This window comes from Rhinopithecus roxellana, chromosome 20 (genome assembly GCF_007565055.1).
Source record: "Rhinopithecus roxellana isolate Shanxi Qingling chromosome 20, ASM756505v1, whole genome shotgun sequence".
In the NCBI taxonomy this organism is placed as follows: domain Eukaryota; kingdom Metazoa; phylum Chordata; class Mammalia; order Primates; family Cercopithecidae; genus Rhinopithecus; species Rhinopithecus roxellana.
Window position 1 is genome coordinate 50,930,629 of NC_044568.1, and position 17,100 is coordinate 50,947,728.

General features: G+C 48.9%; 1 non-coding gene across 1 annotated transcript; it reads right to left on the minus strand.

Moving 5' to 3' along the window:
• Nucleotides 1-15,725: 15,725 nt before the first annotated feature.
• Nucleotides 15,726-15,828, minus strand: LOC115895415. The gene has a single exon (XR_004055609.1). It is a non-coding gene; the product is annotated as a U6 spliceosomal RNA (small nuclear RNA).
• Nucleotides 15,829-17,100: the final 1,272 nt, after the last annotated feature.

Consider the following 17,100-nt stretch of genomic DNA (forward strand, 5'->3'; position numbering starts at 1 on the left):
GTTTACTGGTGAAAATGGCCACCTTTAAGCATATTTATTTTCTGCCACTTCTATTTATTTAAAGGCAAGCAATATTTTCTTGATCATAATATTTTGTAATGAAATACTTCCTCTTTCCCAGGGCTTTGTATGCACTTGTATGATTACGTTGAGGGAAATGTAGAGTTTGAATTTCAGTCTGTAAATACTTTTTTGGAAAATAGAAATTTGATTGCTTTAAAGTTTTGGATATGGGTGGTTTTCTTTTGGGGGCTTGGTGGAAAGTCATTTGAGAACGTTAAGGTTCTCTTTTTAACTGCTGGTAAAATGTGGATTTTTGTATGTTAGATAAAATGAGTAAATGAAATTCCCCAGAAAGTAATAGTAAGTGGGGTCTTTGTGGGTTGGGAAGTAGTTTTAATGTGGAAAGACATTTACAAATAAGTCTGTTGAATTTCAACGGAGTTTGTGAAAAAAAATCCATGGTGAAAATAAAACAATGACATGGTTAATCTGGAACTTCCATTCTTATACCAATAAAAGGAGGTACCTCAAATACATGTTCTTTCAGTTGCTGTGTTTTGTTTTTTTTAATTTAATGTATGAAAGCATTTTGCAGTGGGAAACTCCTGAGGCAATGCTGTTGAAGAGGGAGAAATAGTGCTGGCCTGGCGGGGAGCTTGATGAGCTTCACTGGATGCCGGGCTGAGGATGCTTCCATGTGCACCAATGAAGTATCCGCGACTCTCCCTAATCACACCCAGCCAAGAGTGATTGAGGCTTAAGCAGGTCCAAGGGAAGGAGACACTTGCAAAAAGTTACATGCTTTGAAGGGACATCTATGGGGAAAAATACTGTAAAATCTCCTTCTAAATTACACGCCAACAATGGGAATTTTCCCTTTCACTAAAAAGTAGTATGTCAGTTGTAGCAGTCTCCAGGGTCTGTCCTTTTGTCTGTGTGCTCTGGTTTGGTCTTTCTTGATGAGAGGTGGCTGAATTTTTACAAGTCAACTTACCGAGTGCCACGGGCTTCCTTTCCTAACCAGCTGTTTGACCTTGAGCAAGTTACCTAACCTCTCCGAGCGCTAATTAAACTGTAAAATGGGAATAAGATACTAGTGTAAGGCTTTAATAATTCGATTCATGTGCAATTTAATGGCCGTTGTTTTCTGGTAAGAAGGGAAGCACCTTCATGGGAAGCTTTTTTTGGTTAAAGGTAACTTCCGGGCGGGTGCGGTGGCTCACACCTGTAATCCCAGCACTTTGAGAGGCCGAGGTGGCCGGATCACGAGGTCAGGAGCTCGAGACCACCCTGGCTAACACGATGAAACCCCGTCTCTGCTAAAAATACAAAAAAATTCGCCGGGTGTGGTGGCGAGTGCCTGTAGCCCCAGCTACTCGGGAGGCTGAGGCAGGAGAATGGCGTGAATGTGGGAGGCGGAGCTTGCAGTGAGCTGAGATCACGCCAGCCTGGGCAACAGAGTGAGACTCTATCTCAAAAAAAAAAAAAGATAACTTCCATTTCTTCCACAATACCTACCTCCCTGGTACCAACTTAGATCTGAACTGGAGAGGAGGAACCAGCATGTTTCCCTTGCCGGGCAGTGCTTATGATGGTGGTTCTTAACCCTGGGTCCTAGAATCAATCCCTCGGAGTGCTGAGAAACTAAGGATGCCCAGGCTCACATCACACACCAATTCAACCTCTGATTGAATCAGTCTCCAGAAGAGGGATCTGGACATGGATGGTTTTTTTTTTTTTTTTTTTTTTTTTTTGAGACGGAGTCTCGCTCTGCTGCCCAGGCTGGAGTGCAGTGGCCGGATCTCAGCTCACTGCAAGCTCCGCCTCCCGGGTTCACGCCATTCTCCTGCCTCAGCCTCGCGAGTAGCTGGGACTACAGGCGCCCGCCACCTCGCCCGGCTAGTTTTTTGTATTTTTAGTAGAGACGGGGTTTCACCGTGTTAGCCAGGATGGTCTCGATCTCCTGACCTCGTGATCCGCCCGTCTCGGCCTCCCAAAGTGCTGGGATTACAGGCTTGAGCCACCGCGCCGGGCCACATGGATGGTTTTTAAAGTCCCCTGGTGATTTGAAGGTGCAGGCTGCCTTGAGAACTGTTCACTGGTTTACAACTGCAAGTGTTTTTGTTTTAACGAATTGAACATCCAAAGCTCCACCATGTTTTCTTGCATCAAATGCTTTCCTTTTGTGTGTTTCGGTCTGACTGGATCGCTGAGTAGGATTTATAATGTATGTAATAATTTGGGGCCAGGTGTGGTAGCTCATGCCTGTAATCTGAGCACTTGGAGAGGCGAGCAAAAGCATCTCTTGCAGCCAGGAGTTTGAGATCAGCCGGAGCAACATCATGAGACCCCCATCTCTATGTTAAAAATTTTGAAAAACAAATTGAGATTCTTTCACTAAATATTTACTAAGGTTCTATATAATGTTCCATCATTTTTTTTTTTTTTTTTGAGACAGAGTCTCACTCTGTCACCCAGGCTGGAGTGCAGTGGTGCAATCACAGTTCAACTGCAACCTCCACCTCCTGGGTTCAAGTGATCCGCCCCCTCAGCCTCCTGAGTAGCTGGGACTACAGGTACGCACAACCACGCCTGGCTAATTTTTGTATCTTTAGGTAGAGATGGCATTTCACTATGTTGGCCAGGCTGGTCTTGAACTCCTGACCTCAAGCAATCTGTCCGCCTTGGCCTCCCCAAGGGCTGGGATTACAGGCGTGAGCCACCATGTCTGGCCTCAAAAAATTGTAATTTAAAAAATACTTACCTGTGTATATTCTTTGAACCTTGCCATCAGCCTTTTTGTGAGGTAGGCAGGTTGGTTTCCTATCTTGAAGCAGACTTTCCAACATTGTAATTAGTGCTTTCTTTTTCTTTTTCTTTTTTTTGTTTTTGAGACAGGGTCTTGCTCTAATCAGCCAGGCAGGAGTGCAATGGCGCAGTCGTGCCTCGTAGCGGGGACTACAGGCCCCCCACCATGCCCAGCTAATTTTTGTATTTGTTGGAGAGGCAGGGTTCCCTGTGTTGTCCAGCCTGGTCTCGAACTTCTGGGCTCAAGTGAGTCCTCCTTCGTCCTTTCAAAGTGCTGGGGTTACAAGCATGAGCTGCAGTGCTGGCCACACAGCTGCTATTGCTTCCTCATTGCCTGTAGACCAAAATTTGTGGAGCTGGGGTGGGAAGAGAGGTAGGGAGTGGTTTCTTGCTTGTTATCTGGCTCATTTAGCCCTTTAGCGCAGGACTCAGCCTAGGAGACTGATAACCTGAGATTACTTGAAAAAAGATCACCCAAAAGTGAAAAACCAGTTAGGCAAATTGCACCAGCCCCAGGCAGAACCCATAGACCCTTGTTCTTCACCTTTGCACTTCCAAATGCCTCACTTTCATTGACTACTCTTTGCTCTGCAATTCCAATAATAGCTCTCTTTAGAGTGTTTAGTATGTACCAGGTAAAACAAACATGCTATTCTACAAAACCAGTTCAGGGAAGTTAAGTAGCTTGCTCCAGGCCAGCCTGCTCGTCATTGATCACCCTGGATTCAAACCCTGTTTTTAGCTCCGATTTTCCTAGTTGGGACATACTTCTTGTCACCTGCGTTAGAATGAGCTTTTTTTTTTTTTTTTTTTTTTTTTTTTTTTTTTGAGACGGAGTCTTGCTCTGTCGCCCAGGCTGGAGCGCAGTGGCCGGATCTCAGCTCACTGCAAGCTCCGCCTCCAGGGTTCCTGCCATTCTCCTGCCTCAGCCTCCCCAGTAGCTGGGACTACAGGCGCCCGCCACCGCGCCCGGCTAATTTTTTGTATTTTTAGTAGAGACGGGGTTTCACCGTGTTAGCCAGGATGGTCTCGATCTCCTGACCTCGTGATCCGCCCGTCTCGGCCTCCCAAAGTGCTGGGATTACAGGCGTGAGCCACCGCGTCCGGCCTAGAATGAGTTGTTTACAGTCTAAGAGCATCTTTCAGTGATGGAGAGCACTGCCTTTGGAATCATGCAAAGCTGGGTACTGTCTTGGTGCTACTACTTATTTCTACCACCTTGAGCAAGTTACTGTATCTGTTATAAGGGAGGTGTTGATAGTAGCTCCTGGATTTGTGAGGACAAATGACAAATGAGGTGTTGATAGTAGCTCCTACATTTGTGAGGACAAACGAGAAATGTAGGTGTAATACAGAGAAATAATTTCCTGGTAGCTAGAAATAGAGTTATTTTGGGTGGGAAGTTGGATAACCTGGCGATGGGAACACCATCTTCTGCAGTCACTTCTTTACTGTAGTAAATTTCCTGGTATTTTTGTTGAATGGGGTGTGTAAGCTGAAGGGGAGATTTATGAAAGACGATGAATACAGATGATAAAATTCTAATCAAGTTTCTGCTCTATCACATGGCTCCTCTGTGTCTTCTGTAAACTCACCACTGTATCTTTTGTAAAACTACTTTTTGTTAATGTGCTGCATAGTCGGATGAATTTGAACAATAATTCCAGATTTGAGAAGAGAGCTCCACGGTGAGACGCCTCTCACCTTGGGGACCAGTCCTCAGATTAGGGGCTGTGCAGTCAGTATCCGCAAATCCTTCCCCCACGATTCCCAGCCCACCTGTGAGTGGCCTATTGGATTCCAACCACGAAGTGTTATCGATGATCTCTTTAGTACCTGGGGCTAGCACAGTTCAGCATATATTTTCCCAGTTTAAGACTCTTTACGTTTATTTTTATTATTATTTTTAGAGACAGAGTCTCCCTCTGCAGTGCCCAAACATAGCTCATTGCAGCCTCCCACTCCTGGGGTCAAGAGATCCTCCTGCCTCAGTCTACAGAGTGGCTGGGATTACAGGTGCATGCCACCATGCCCAGTTAATGTTTAAATTTTTGGCAGAGACGAGGGTATGGGGGAGGGTGGGTCTCGCTATGTTGCTCAGGCTGGTCTCGAACTCCTGGCCTCAATCGATCCTCCTGCCTCGGCACCCCAAAGCGCTGGGATTACAGGCGTGAGCCACTGTGCCCGCCCGATTAGGTTTATTACTCATTGAATACAATCCTACGGAGCTGCACAGCAGGGTCCCAAACTCAAGCTTGTGGAAGGTCACACACCTGGGAAGCGTGGAGCAATGACCTAAAGCGCAGTAGCCGGAGCCAGAACCCGCCCCGGGAACTCGCCCGGAGGCTTTCTTGGCTCGCACAGCTGCTCCCTGGCAGCTCCCCTTTCCCCGCTTCCTTCACTCCCACGCTTTTGGAATTACACTTCCCAGCGCCCCTTGCGGAGGAGGCGGGCCGCGGGCTGCTTCCGGGGCCGCTTCCTGACTTTGGACTACATTTCCCGTGAGGCCTTGCGGCCCAGTCCTGGATTTCTCCAGACTCTCAGGCCAGCGCCGCCTCCGCCTGGACTCCACTTCCCGGCAGCCCCCCGCGGCGGGGCGGGGCAGGACGAGGCGGGACCCGCGGCCCGAGGGGCGGGGGTGGCGGGCGGCCCGGGGCTGAGGGTGGGGGGGCGACCGCCTCCGCGATGCCGCTGCTCGTCGAGGGGAGGCGAGTGCGGCTGCCGCAGTCCGCCGGGGACCTCGTCGGAGCCCACCCGCCTTTGGAGGTGAGCGGGGCGCGGCGCGGGGCTTCGGGGCGGGCCCGAGGGGAAGCTGCAGGGCGGGCGAGCGCCCTCCTCACGCAGCCGCCGCCCGTCTCACGCGACACAGACTTGAAACTTGGCGCTGTCCGCACATCCGGAGCCCCGGCTGTTGGCTGGCGCCTTCCCCTTGAGGGGTCCGGGAGCTTTTGCCTTCTTGAGACTTCAGCGGACTGCTGCGGAAGCCACTCTCTGGGGGGGGAGGGGACGGGTGCCCAGAGAGGTTAGGTGACTTGCCCAAGGTCGCACAGCACTGCGGCTTGAGGACACACCGGGACCCTCATTCCCAGACGGGGCGGCTGCAGCCCCCAGAGGGGCCGGTCCGTTTAGGCAAATCCGGCCGCCCGCCTTCGGGGACCGGCAGCCTGCGGTGAACGTTGCCTCGTCCTTGCGTCCCCATGAAGCAGGAGGTTATTCCAGGGCGGGCTTCGGAGAGCGTTTGGGCCGGGGGATCTTGGCGGGGACCCGCATTCCTTCCTCCTCTCTCCCCTACCCCCGGGGCGTAGGGCGCCCAGTTATTTTTAGCCGGAAGAGAGAGCCTTGCTTTCCCCAGCTGGGCCATAGGACCACGCCCTGATGCACGGGTTTTGTTTGTTTTTTCTGCTTTTGTGCTCAAATAGATCTCTCAACTCTTGTCCACGCTTCTGCAGGGGCTGTTGGCAAGGGGGTTCTTAGTTTTTAAAAAGAGCGGGGCGTGGAGCGGGGGAGGCAAACGTCCTACTCGCCATAGATCCTGTTAAAGGGGACTCAATCAGTTCGTTGATTTGAGAATCAAATATCGAGCCCCTAATATCTGTTGGGCACCGTACTTATCACTGTCCCTACCCTCGGAGTGTTTATAGTCTAGAAGGGAGAATGGTTTCTGATGGAAGAAGGCTCAGATACTGTGAACTGTTAAGTGCCATAAAGAAAAAGCGTCTCCTTTCACTCTGAGATTTGAAGCACAGGAGCCTGACCAAGTGTGTGAGGTTGGGGAAGGCATTTAGAGGTTTCATCTGTCACAGCTGTAGAGTTTGTGATTATTTTGTTTGCTCGTTCTCTATTTGATCTGTCCCCAGAATGTAAGCCTCCTGAAGGCAGATAAGAGTAGTATCCTCACTTTTGTATCCTCAGAGCGTAGGACGGTCCCTGGCATAGAATTGGCGCTCAGTAAAGATGTGTTGCATAAATGAGGGCACAAAATAACCCCTGAACGTGATCTGAAGGGTGAGAAGTACTTACTGACGGGAGAAGACAGACAGCTCTGTGTGATTGTCAGCTTGCATTTCAGGACCGACCATCGTCCGTTAGCCAACATGCACCGAGCTAGGTGTGGTGGTGTGTCATTTTATCCTTGCATTGTGTCACTGTCCTGTTAACTAGTGAAGTCAGGAGTAGGACTCACGAAGGAAAAATAATTTCAGCAGCCTGAAGAATTTAGGGGACGCTCTACTTTTATGTCTGTTTGAAAATGTTCGTGATAGAAAGTTAGATGGGTGTCCCGGGCTGCACACTTAAGTGTGGAGGGGGATTTGGTGACATAGCGGGGCGGCTCCTCTGGAAGGAAGGTTTTGGCCTATTTAAGAAGACATGTCCTAGAAAGACTGTGTACTGGGGACCAGTTTGTGTTACAGGAACTTTGGAAGGGGCCGATCACCTTGATTTGCAGCCGTGTAAGTGAAGAAGGATGCAGGCACGAGAGAGATTTGAAAAGAAGGGTGAAGGCATCGCAGCTGGGCAAGCCGCCTGGGTCGCGGTGGGCAGGAGGGGAAGGGCTCAGTGGGTGGGTGGCCTGGCCAGTTTCCCCAGAGCAGCCAGGGTAGGAGGGGAAACATGGAAAGTAAACCTACAGAGGTGGGTTGTACCCAGATGACCAAATGACCAAGGGGCTTAGATGGACTTTTCACCTACTTAGCAATAGGGAGACATTAAAGGTGGGAATCTTTTTTTTTTTTTTTTTTTTGGAGACTGAGTTTCGCTCTGTGGCCCAGGCTGGAGTGCTGTGGCGCAATCTCGGCTCACTGCAACCTCCGCCTCCCAGGTTCAAGTGATTCTTGTGCCTCAGCCTCCCAAGTAGCTGGGATTACAGGTGCGCACCACCACGCCCAGGTAATTTTTTTATTTTTGGTAGAGACGGGGTTTCACCGTGGTTGGCCAGGCTGGTCTCGAACTCCCGACCTCAAGTGATCTGCCCGTCTCGGCCTCCCAAAGTGCTGGGATTACCGGTGTGAGCCACTCTGCCGGCCTGGATTATTTTTATGTAATAAAGCAGGGTGTCCTCTTTGTAGGAAAGCAAAATATAATAATATAGAGAAGGAAAAAAAGTAATGTATGACTACGACCATTCTTCAGTCTGGTGAAAGTCCTAATGGAGGTTTTTCTTTGTATATAATTCGCTTTTTTTAAGCAATGATAGCTTGCTATATGTTGTTTTATGTGGCTTTTTCATATAACGTTGTGCTCTGAGTGTGGAGTACCAACAGTTCGAAGCCTGTGTGTAGCTGTGACTAGCAAATAACAATAACAGTAATACAGTGGAAGCTGCCAAGCACCACAGCAAGAGTTACTGCTATTCCCATTTTACAGATGAGAACTGTGAGGCACAGAGAGGCTGGGAAACTGGCCCCAGGCCCCCCATCCTGGGAATGGTGAAGCCAGGCTTGGAACCGTGGCAGCCTGCCCTTAACTCTGGAGCCGCGCTATTCAGTACAGTAGCCATGAGCCATGTGGTTACTTACGATTTAAATCAAAAATCAATTAAAATTAGACAGAATTGAAAACTCATTTCTTCAGTAGCAGTAGCCACATTTCAAGTGCTGAGCAGACAGAGTGGCTCCTAATGAGACAGTATGAATATAGACTGACCATCCCTGTACAAAGTTCCTTTGGCCAGAGCTGTTTAGAGCCCTCCCTTAGTCACTCTTAACCAGTCACTGGGTACGCGGTAACCAGTCCTGCAACATCTTGGGGGGTACCGTTCCATAGAGTCTACAAGATGCTCACAGCATAGCTTAGTTCCTGCTTTTATTATTTATTTATTTTTGAGAGACGCAGCCTTGCTCTGTCACCCAGGCTGGAATGCAATGGCGCGATCTTGGCTCACCACAACCTCTGCCTCCCACGTTCAAGCGATTCTCCTGCCTCAGCGTCCCAAGTATCTGGGATACCAGACATCCGCCACCACACCCGGCTACTTTTTGTATTTTTAGTAGAGATGGGGCTTCAATATGTTGGCCAGGCTGGTCTGAAACTCCTGACCTCAAGTGATCCTCCTGCCTCGGCCTCCGAAGTGCTGGGATTACAGGCGTGAGCCACTGTGTTGGGCCTCAGAATTTCTTATATACCATTGTGCTTTACGGTTCACAAATCACTTTCATGCCCCTCTCCTGTTTGTAAAGGAAGAATTGACAAACAGGACAGTGGGGGTGAGGGCCACGTGATCATCCCCTAGGTCACAGCTCGGTGATTGGCTAAGACACAGGTCAACAATCCACAGCTCATGGGCCAGACCCTGTTTGTGTATAGCCTGTGGGCCAAGAGTGGTCTTTATACTTCTCAAAGGTTGAAAATCAAAATAATATTTTGTAACATGTTCAATTGTATTGAAATTAAAACTTCGGTGTCATCTATAAAGTTTTATTGGAACACAGCCACATCTGTATTGTCTGTGGCTGCTTTCACTTCGTAACAGCAGAGTTGAGCAGTTGTGACAGGGACTGCGGCCTTGCAGAACCCCAAATATTTACTGTCTGGCCTTTTTCAGAAAATCTGCTGGTCACTGGGTTAAGAGAATACTGCCATTGAATAGGAATTGGGAAATAGGGATGAGGGACTGAGGGAAAAGTTTTTTTTTTTAAAGCAAATATTAGTGTCTAGAGAATATTAGAGGTTAAGAAAACTGGAACTATTTGTATATGAATTTATAAAGTAGGACTGTGTGTTTTTCCAAAGAAGGGAAGTTTGGCTAAATTCTTTTCACTACTTAAAAGAGCAAAAGTTAGCCAAGTGTGGTGGCGTGTGCCTGTGGTTCCAGCTACTCCAAAGGAGGCTGAGGTGGGAGGATTGCTTGAGCCCAGGAGTTGGAGGCTGCAGTGAGCTATGATGGCGCCACAGCACTTCAGCCTGGGCAACAGAGTGAGGCCTTGTCTCTTAAAAAAAAAAAAAAAAGAAAGAAAGAAAAATAAAGTAGAGGCTGGGCACAGTGACTCATGCCTATAATCCTAGCACTTTGGGAGGCTGAAGCAGAAGGATCACCTGAGGCCAGGAGTTCCAGACCAGCCTGGGCAACACAGGGAGCCCTCCCATCTCTACAAAAAATACAAAAATTAGCCCGGTGTGGTGGCTCATGCCTGTAGCTCCCAGCTCCTAGGGAGGCTGAGGTGGGAGGATTGCTTGAGGCCAGAGGCTGCAGTAAGGCATGATCTTGCCACTGCACTCCAGCCTGGGAGACAGTAAGACCCTGTCTAAAAAAAGAAATTAAATAGAGCAAAGTGGTCTGCTGCGTTAGTTTTCTGGCTTTCTCTCTTCCGATAATGTTTGCTTTTATTTCTTTGGGAAATCATAGGAGCTGTGTTGAAGAGAGACATGCTTTCTGGTCTCTGTGAAGGGAATAATTAATTTCTCACAAATAGCTTTGCTTTTGAGTGGTGACCTAATTGTGAAAACGAGTGTTAAAAATTCGCCTCCGCGCCCTCCCCTCCCCTCCCCTCCCCTCCCCTCCCCTCCCCTCCAAGAGCAAAGCAGAAGGTAAGTATTTCAGGAGTAATCAAGAGGGAATTCTGAATTCTCCCCTATGTTATTGTGAATGAAGGTGAGGTAGGAAGTGGAATGAGAATGAGAGGCTTTCACCTGTAGAGGTGTTCCGAGTTAGAGCGCAGTCAGTCACACCCGTTTCTCATTGACTTCTGGAGCAAGCGAGGCTGTCTTGCCAATCTAATTTCACACTGCAGTTCATTTAATCTTTAGTTTGTTTCTTAAATTGAGGGGCTTGTCTCGTTTTCATTGACACCTTGCTTCCGGTTAATGGAAGTGTATAGACAGAAGAAAACGCCGTGTAAGTAATCAAGCTGATCGTTATGTTTATTACATGTCTTCTTTTAGTTTAATCTTATTTCTTTATTTATTTTTTTGAGGCAGGGTCTTGGTCCGTCACCCAGGCTGGAGTGCAGTGGTACAATCATGGTTCACTGCAGCCTCCACCTCCTGGCTGCAAGTGATCCTCCCACCTGAGCCTCCAGAGTAGCTGGGACTACAGGCACACGCCACCACACCCAGCTAATTTTTTTTTTTTTTTTTTTTTTTTTTTGTAGAGACAGGATCTTCCTTGTTGCCCAGGCTGGTTTTGAACTCCAAGGCTCAAGTCGTTCTCCCTCCTCAGCCTCCCAAAGTGTTGGGATTACAGTTGGGAGCCATGGCACCCAGCTGCTCTTATGTTTTCTTAAGCGAGCACTAACCTAAATTAGGACCACTCATGCGAAATGGCAGGAAATTGATAGACTGAGACTGCAAAACTGTCCTCCCGTGTAGGCAATACATACATACGTTGCCTAGACATTTGAGGAAGATTTTGTTCATCTAGGAGTTTGTTGCAAGTAAGAAGGAAGTGATGATACATTGTAGTGTGATATCAATTTAACATTTTAGAAAAAGTTTTCATTAAATAATTTAACCACTTGAATTTTTAACCACTTAATTTTTTTTGCAAGCTTACTAAATAAGTTTGTACAAATATTCAATTAGATTATTGACAGTATTAACATATCTTTCGTGCGCGGTGGCTCGAGCCTGTAATCCCAGCACTTTGGGAGGCCGAGATGGGCGGATCACAAGGTCAGGAGATCAAGACCATCCTGGCTAACATGGTGAAACCCCGTCTCTACTAAAAAATACAAAAAACTAGCCGGGCGAGGTGGCAGGCGCCTGTAGTCCCAGCTACTCGGGAGGCTGAGGCAGGAGAATGGCATAAACCCAGGAGGCGGAGCTTGCAGTGAGCTGAGATCCGGCCACTGCACTCCAGCCTGGGCGACAGAGCGAGACTCCGTCTCAAAAAAAAAAAAAAAAAAAAACATATCTTTCGTACATTTGCCTTATCCATTTGGTTTTTATATTCTAATAATAACTATGTGATAGAACATTGAGAGAAGAGAGGACAGCAGCACCAGGAAATCACTCATGTTTGCTCTTTCTGGCACAGCCGTGGTTGTATTGGTGAAATTTCCTTCCAGTATTTTTCTCTATGGGTATAAGCATTTAATCATTGTCATATTAATGGCACATTTATAGCTCTTCAGAACATTTTTTATACTTCTATAGCTTGCTTTTCAATTAGCATTTCGAAACTCTTTTTCCCATAGTTTTCATTTCTGATGACTGTGTAGTTAGTGATTGTGACTTGGTTCTGTGCATAATGTACTTACCTTTATTTACCATTGTTGCTCCCAGCTTTTCCCCATTACAAATTACACAGGGGGCAGGGCACGGTGGCTCATGCTATAATCCCAGCACCTTGGGAGGCCAAGGCGGGCGGATCACTTGAGGCCAGGAGTTTGATACCAGTGTGCCCAACATGGCGAAACCCGGTTTCTATTAAAAATACAAAAAGCCGGGCGTGGTGGCACCTGCCTGTAATCCCAGCTACTGGGGAGGCTGAGGATGAGAATCACTTGAACCTGGGAGGTGGAGATAGCAGTGAGCTGAGATCATGCCACTGCACTCCAGCCTGGGCAACAGAGCAAGACTCTGTCTCAAAAAAAAAAAAAAAAAAAAAGAGACAAAACAAATAACACAGAGATGAACACATTTTGAGTTATTTCCTTAGGACAGATTTCCAGAATTGAAATGACTAGGTTAGGGACTAAGGTAAAAAAGAGGAGGCCAGGTATGGTGGCTCATGCCTGTAATCCCAGTATAGTAGGAGGCCAAGGTGGGTGGATCACTTGAGTCCAAGAGTTTGAGACCAGCCTGGGCATCATAGGGAGGCCCCATCTCTACAAAAAGTATAAAAATCAGCTGGGTGTGGTGGTGCAGGCCTGTCGTCCCAGCTACTTAGGAGGCTGAGGCGGGAGGATCGCTTGAACCTGGGAGGCAGAGGTTGTGGTGAGCCAAGATTGCGCCATTGCACTCCAGCCTGGGCAATAAGAATGAAACTCCATCTCAAAAAAAAACAAAAATCTTGTATTAATAGAATTGGAAGTTGGTTGGTTAATTCAAATGGCTTCCCACTAGTAACCTACTAGACATAGTAGTCAGTGGACTGTTAGCATCACTCATATATTTTATAGGGAAATGGAAGGTAAATAAGTGTTGCTTACATCAGGCTCAGTTAAGAGAATTGCTCCTGCACTTGGACTTTTCTTTTTTAAAGAGGATGAATTTCTCCTATCTCATTGCATAACAATAACATTTATTGAACACTTACTATGGGTCAAGCATTGTCTTAAGTGCTTTAAATTATCAATTCCTTTAATCATCAACAACCCTATGAATGAGTACCATTAGTATCTCCTTTTATAGATGAGGAAACTGAGGTATACAGGGAAGAAAATTAAATTGTTCACAAGTATGCACACTGTGGGTGGTAGAGTTTGAATTCAAACCCAGTCTGGTTGTTAGAACCCATTCTTTTTTTTTTTTTTTTTTTTTGAGGTGGAGTCTTGCTCTGTTGCCCAGGCTGGAGTGCACTGGCACGATCTCAGCTCACTGCAACTTCCACCTCCTGGGTTCAAGTGATTCTCCTGCCTCAGCCTCCTGAGTAGCTGGGACTATAGGCGTGTGCCACCATGCCCAGCTAATTTTTGTGTTTTTAGTAGAGATGGAGTTTCACCATATTGGTCAGGCTGGTCTTGAACTCCTAACCTCGTGATCCACCCGCCTTGGCCTCCCAAAGTGCTGGGATTACAGGCATGAGACACTGCAGCCAGCCTCATGTCATAGTCTATTAATCACTTATTCTAAGAAAAAAAATTCGCCAGGTACAGTGACTCACTCCTGTAATCTCAGCCCTTCGGGAGGCCAAGGTGGCCGGATTACCTGAGGTCTGGAGTTTGAGACCAGCCTGGCCAACATGGCAAAATCCCGTCTCTACTAAAAATATAAAAACATTAACTGGGTGTGGTGGCACATGCCTGTAATCTCAGCTACTTGGCAGGCTGCGGCAGGAGCATCGGTTGAACCCGGGAGGCAGAGGTTGCAGTGAGTGGAGATTGCACCACTTCACGCCAGCCTGGGCAACAGAGTGAGACTCTGTCTCAAAAAAAAAAAAAAAAGAAAATTCCTTAAGCTTTCTCAATTATAAATATTCCCTTTGTATAGAAATCTCTCTACAGGTAATGGTACATGCCTGTAATCCCAGCACTTTGAAAGGCCAACGCAGAAGCATTGTGGGAGGCCACGAATTTCAAGACTAGCCTGGGCAACAAAGCGAGAACCCGTCTCTAGGAAAAATAAAATAAAAAATTAGGCCGGGCGCGGTGGCTCAAGCCTGTAATCCCAGCACTTTGGGAGGCCGAGACGGGTGGATCACGAGGTCAGGAGATCGAGACCATCCTGGCTAACACGGTGAAACCCCGTCTCTACTAAAAAAAATACAAAAAAAAAAAACTGGCCGGGCGAGGTGGCGGGCGCCTGTAGTCCCGGTTACTTGGGAGGCTGAGGCAGGAGAATGTCGTAAACCCGGGAAGCGAAGCTTGCAGTGAGCTGAGATCCGGCCACTGCACTCCAGCCCGGGCTACAGAGCGAGACTCTGTCTCAAAAAAAAAAAAAAAAAAAAATTAGTCAGGCATGGTGGTGGCCACCTACAGTACAAGCTACTCAGGAGGCTGAGATCAGAGGATCACTTGAGCCCAGCAGTTCAAGGCTGAGTGAGCTATGATTGAGCCACTGCCCTCCAGCTTGGGTGACAGGGTGAGACCCTGTCTCAAAAAAAAGTTTTTTTTCAAGGTCTGGGTGAGAATGGAAACACCACCCATACACCTCCCCCACCTCAACACACACACGCACACACGCACACGCACAAACGCGCACACACACACAGACACGCGCGCGCACACACACACACACGCTAAACGTCGTCCTTTCTTCCTGCCTCTGGATTTGATGCCTTCTATGGGGAGAGGTGCTCTCAGCAGGACGTCTCTGTAGGTTCCGTGGGGCTCATCCTAAGGCACGTGCTGGAAGGCAGAATGCCAAGGTGCTTGCACACAGGCCCACAGGGGCAGGTGGGGAAGCCAGAGCCGGATCAGCTATGCGTCAGAAAGGGCTGGGGAAATGAGAGGAAAACCTCACAGCTTTTTCCCTCCCTCCCCAGGGAAGACACACACAATGCCGGGAGCCCAGAGCAACCTGGGGAGACTCCCCAGGCTCTCCTGGACCTCCTACAGCTCACAAGGGAGGAGGGCACTCAGGGCCGGCCTTGGGCCCTCCCTGTCACTATGTCCTACTTAGATCTCCACCAGGAAAGAATGAGGCCTTGAGCTAGTTGGAAGAGGAGCAACGAAGGTTCAACGTAAGACCTGGTTCTAGAACAGAGCTCTCCTCTGGCAGGAGGGAGGTCAGGGGAGACCTGGAAAGACAGAGGCTGGGGTGGCCAATGGTACAACTCTGAGAACAGAGCAGAGAAAGGAAACTGATCCCCAGAAAGCAAGCAGCCTCTGTATGGAAAACTGCCCTTCCGCCTCACTGCTTACACAGGGTTCGACCTCCTGGACCCTGCATAGGGAGATCTGGTGATCGCAGCAGACTGTCGGGAAAGCACCCTGATTCCTGGTCTTGTGCAGAAGGCTATCACTAGCTTTGCTGATTTTATATGAGGACGACGATGATGATTTTTTTTTTTTTTTTTTTTTCTGAGACAAAAGTCTCTCTCTCTCCCAGGCTGGAGTGCAGTGGCAGCAATCTCTGCTCATTGCAACCTCCACCTCCCGGGTTTAAGTGATCCTCCTGCCCCAGCCTCCCGAGTAGCTAGGATTATAGGCACCTGCCACTACAGCTGGCTAATTTTATATTTTTAGTAGAGACAGGGTTTTGCCATGTTGCCCAGGCTGGCCTCAAACTCCTGATCTCAAATGATCCGCCCACCTTGGTTGCCCAAAGTACTGGGATTACAGGTGTGAGCCACCGCGCACCTGGCCTATTATTAGTTTTATATGGAACACTTCAAAAACTGGCGTGCCATCCTTGCACAGAGGACTGCTAATCTCTGTATCGTTCGAGTTTTAGTGTATGTGCTGCGCAAGCGAGCACAACTAGATTTGCTGATTTTGAGCAGCTCTTCCTATTGGCTACTGGAAATTGGACTGGAGGAGGCAGCCGGCTCAACCAGCGCTCCTCCCGCAGTCCTGCTGTGCTCAAGGTCAAGGTGAGGCCATTGACAGGGTTGAGGACCTGGGAAAGCCCTGGAGTCTGAGCCAAGCACGAGACCTTTGCTCTTTTTTGTGTTTTTGAGACGGAGTCTCGCTCTGTTGCCCAGGCTGGAGTGCAGTGGCCGGATCTCAGCTCACTGCAAGCTCCACCTCCCGGGTTCACGCCTTTCTCCTGCCTCAGCCTCCCGAGTAGCTGGGACTACAGGCGCCCACCACCTCGCCCGGCTAGTTTTTTTGTATTTTTTAGTAGAGACGGGGTTTCATCGTGTTAGCCAGGATGGTCTCCATTTCCTGACCTCGTGATCCGCCCGTCTCGGCCTCCCAAAGTGGTGGGATTACAGGCTTGAGCCACCGCACCCGGCCCTGACTATTATTATTAGTTTTGAAACTGAGTCTCGCTCTGTCACCCAGCCTGGAGTGCAGTGGCACAGTCTCAGCTCCCTGCAACCTCCCTCTCCAGAGTTCAAGGGTTGAGGTCGCATAGGACACCCGAGTGAAGTAGGTGAAGTCCCAGAGGACACTGCAGTGGTAGAGGTGTCTGTGGTCTCAGAAAATCATCAGCTAGAGGAGATGGTAGAGGTACCAGAGTACGCTCGAGTAAAATAGGAGGTTGAGATGCCAGGGGACACGCAAGTGGTGGAGCTGGAGAAGATGGTAGAGGTACCAGAAGACACTGGAGGGAAGGTGTCTTTGATCTTAGAAAATCAACTGGGAGATCCGTGTTTCCACCAAGATGGTGGCGCTGGGCTCGGGGTGACTAGAGGAGACGACAGGGCCTTTTCCCTTCCCCAGGACCCAACACACCACCCTTCGCTCGCGCACCCCTCTGCCGTCAAGCTATCTGCCAGCCTGGGCGCCCGCTGTCCGCCGCCGAGTTCCACTTCACCTCTGCGGACAGGCGCGCTGGGCTGTGGGCGGCGGCGCCTCCTTCGGGTCCTCCACGGAGTACCTCGCGGCCTGTAGCCCCTGCCAGGAGGGCCCCGCAGCCCCGCGATGTGGATAGGCAGCGACCGCTGGGAATGAAAGCCGGGATTTCCCGGGGGCTCCGGCGCCCCCTTTCCCCGCCTCGGTTTCTGGATAAGGAAGGGCGGGTCCCGCGTGAACCCCGCGGAGGGTGGCAGCGAAAGGGAACGAGGCGGTGGCGGGCGGAGGG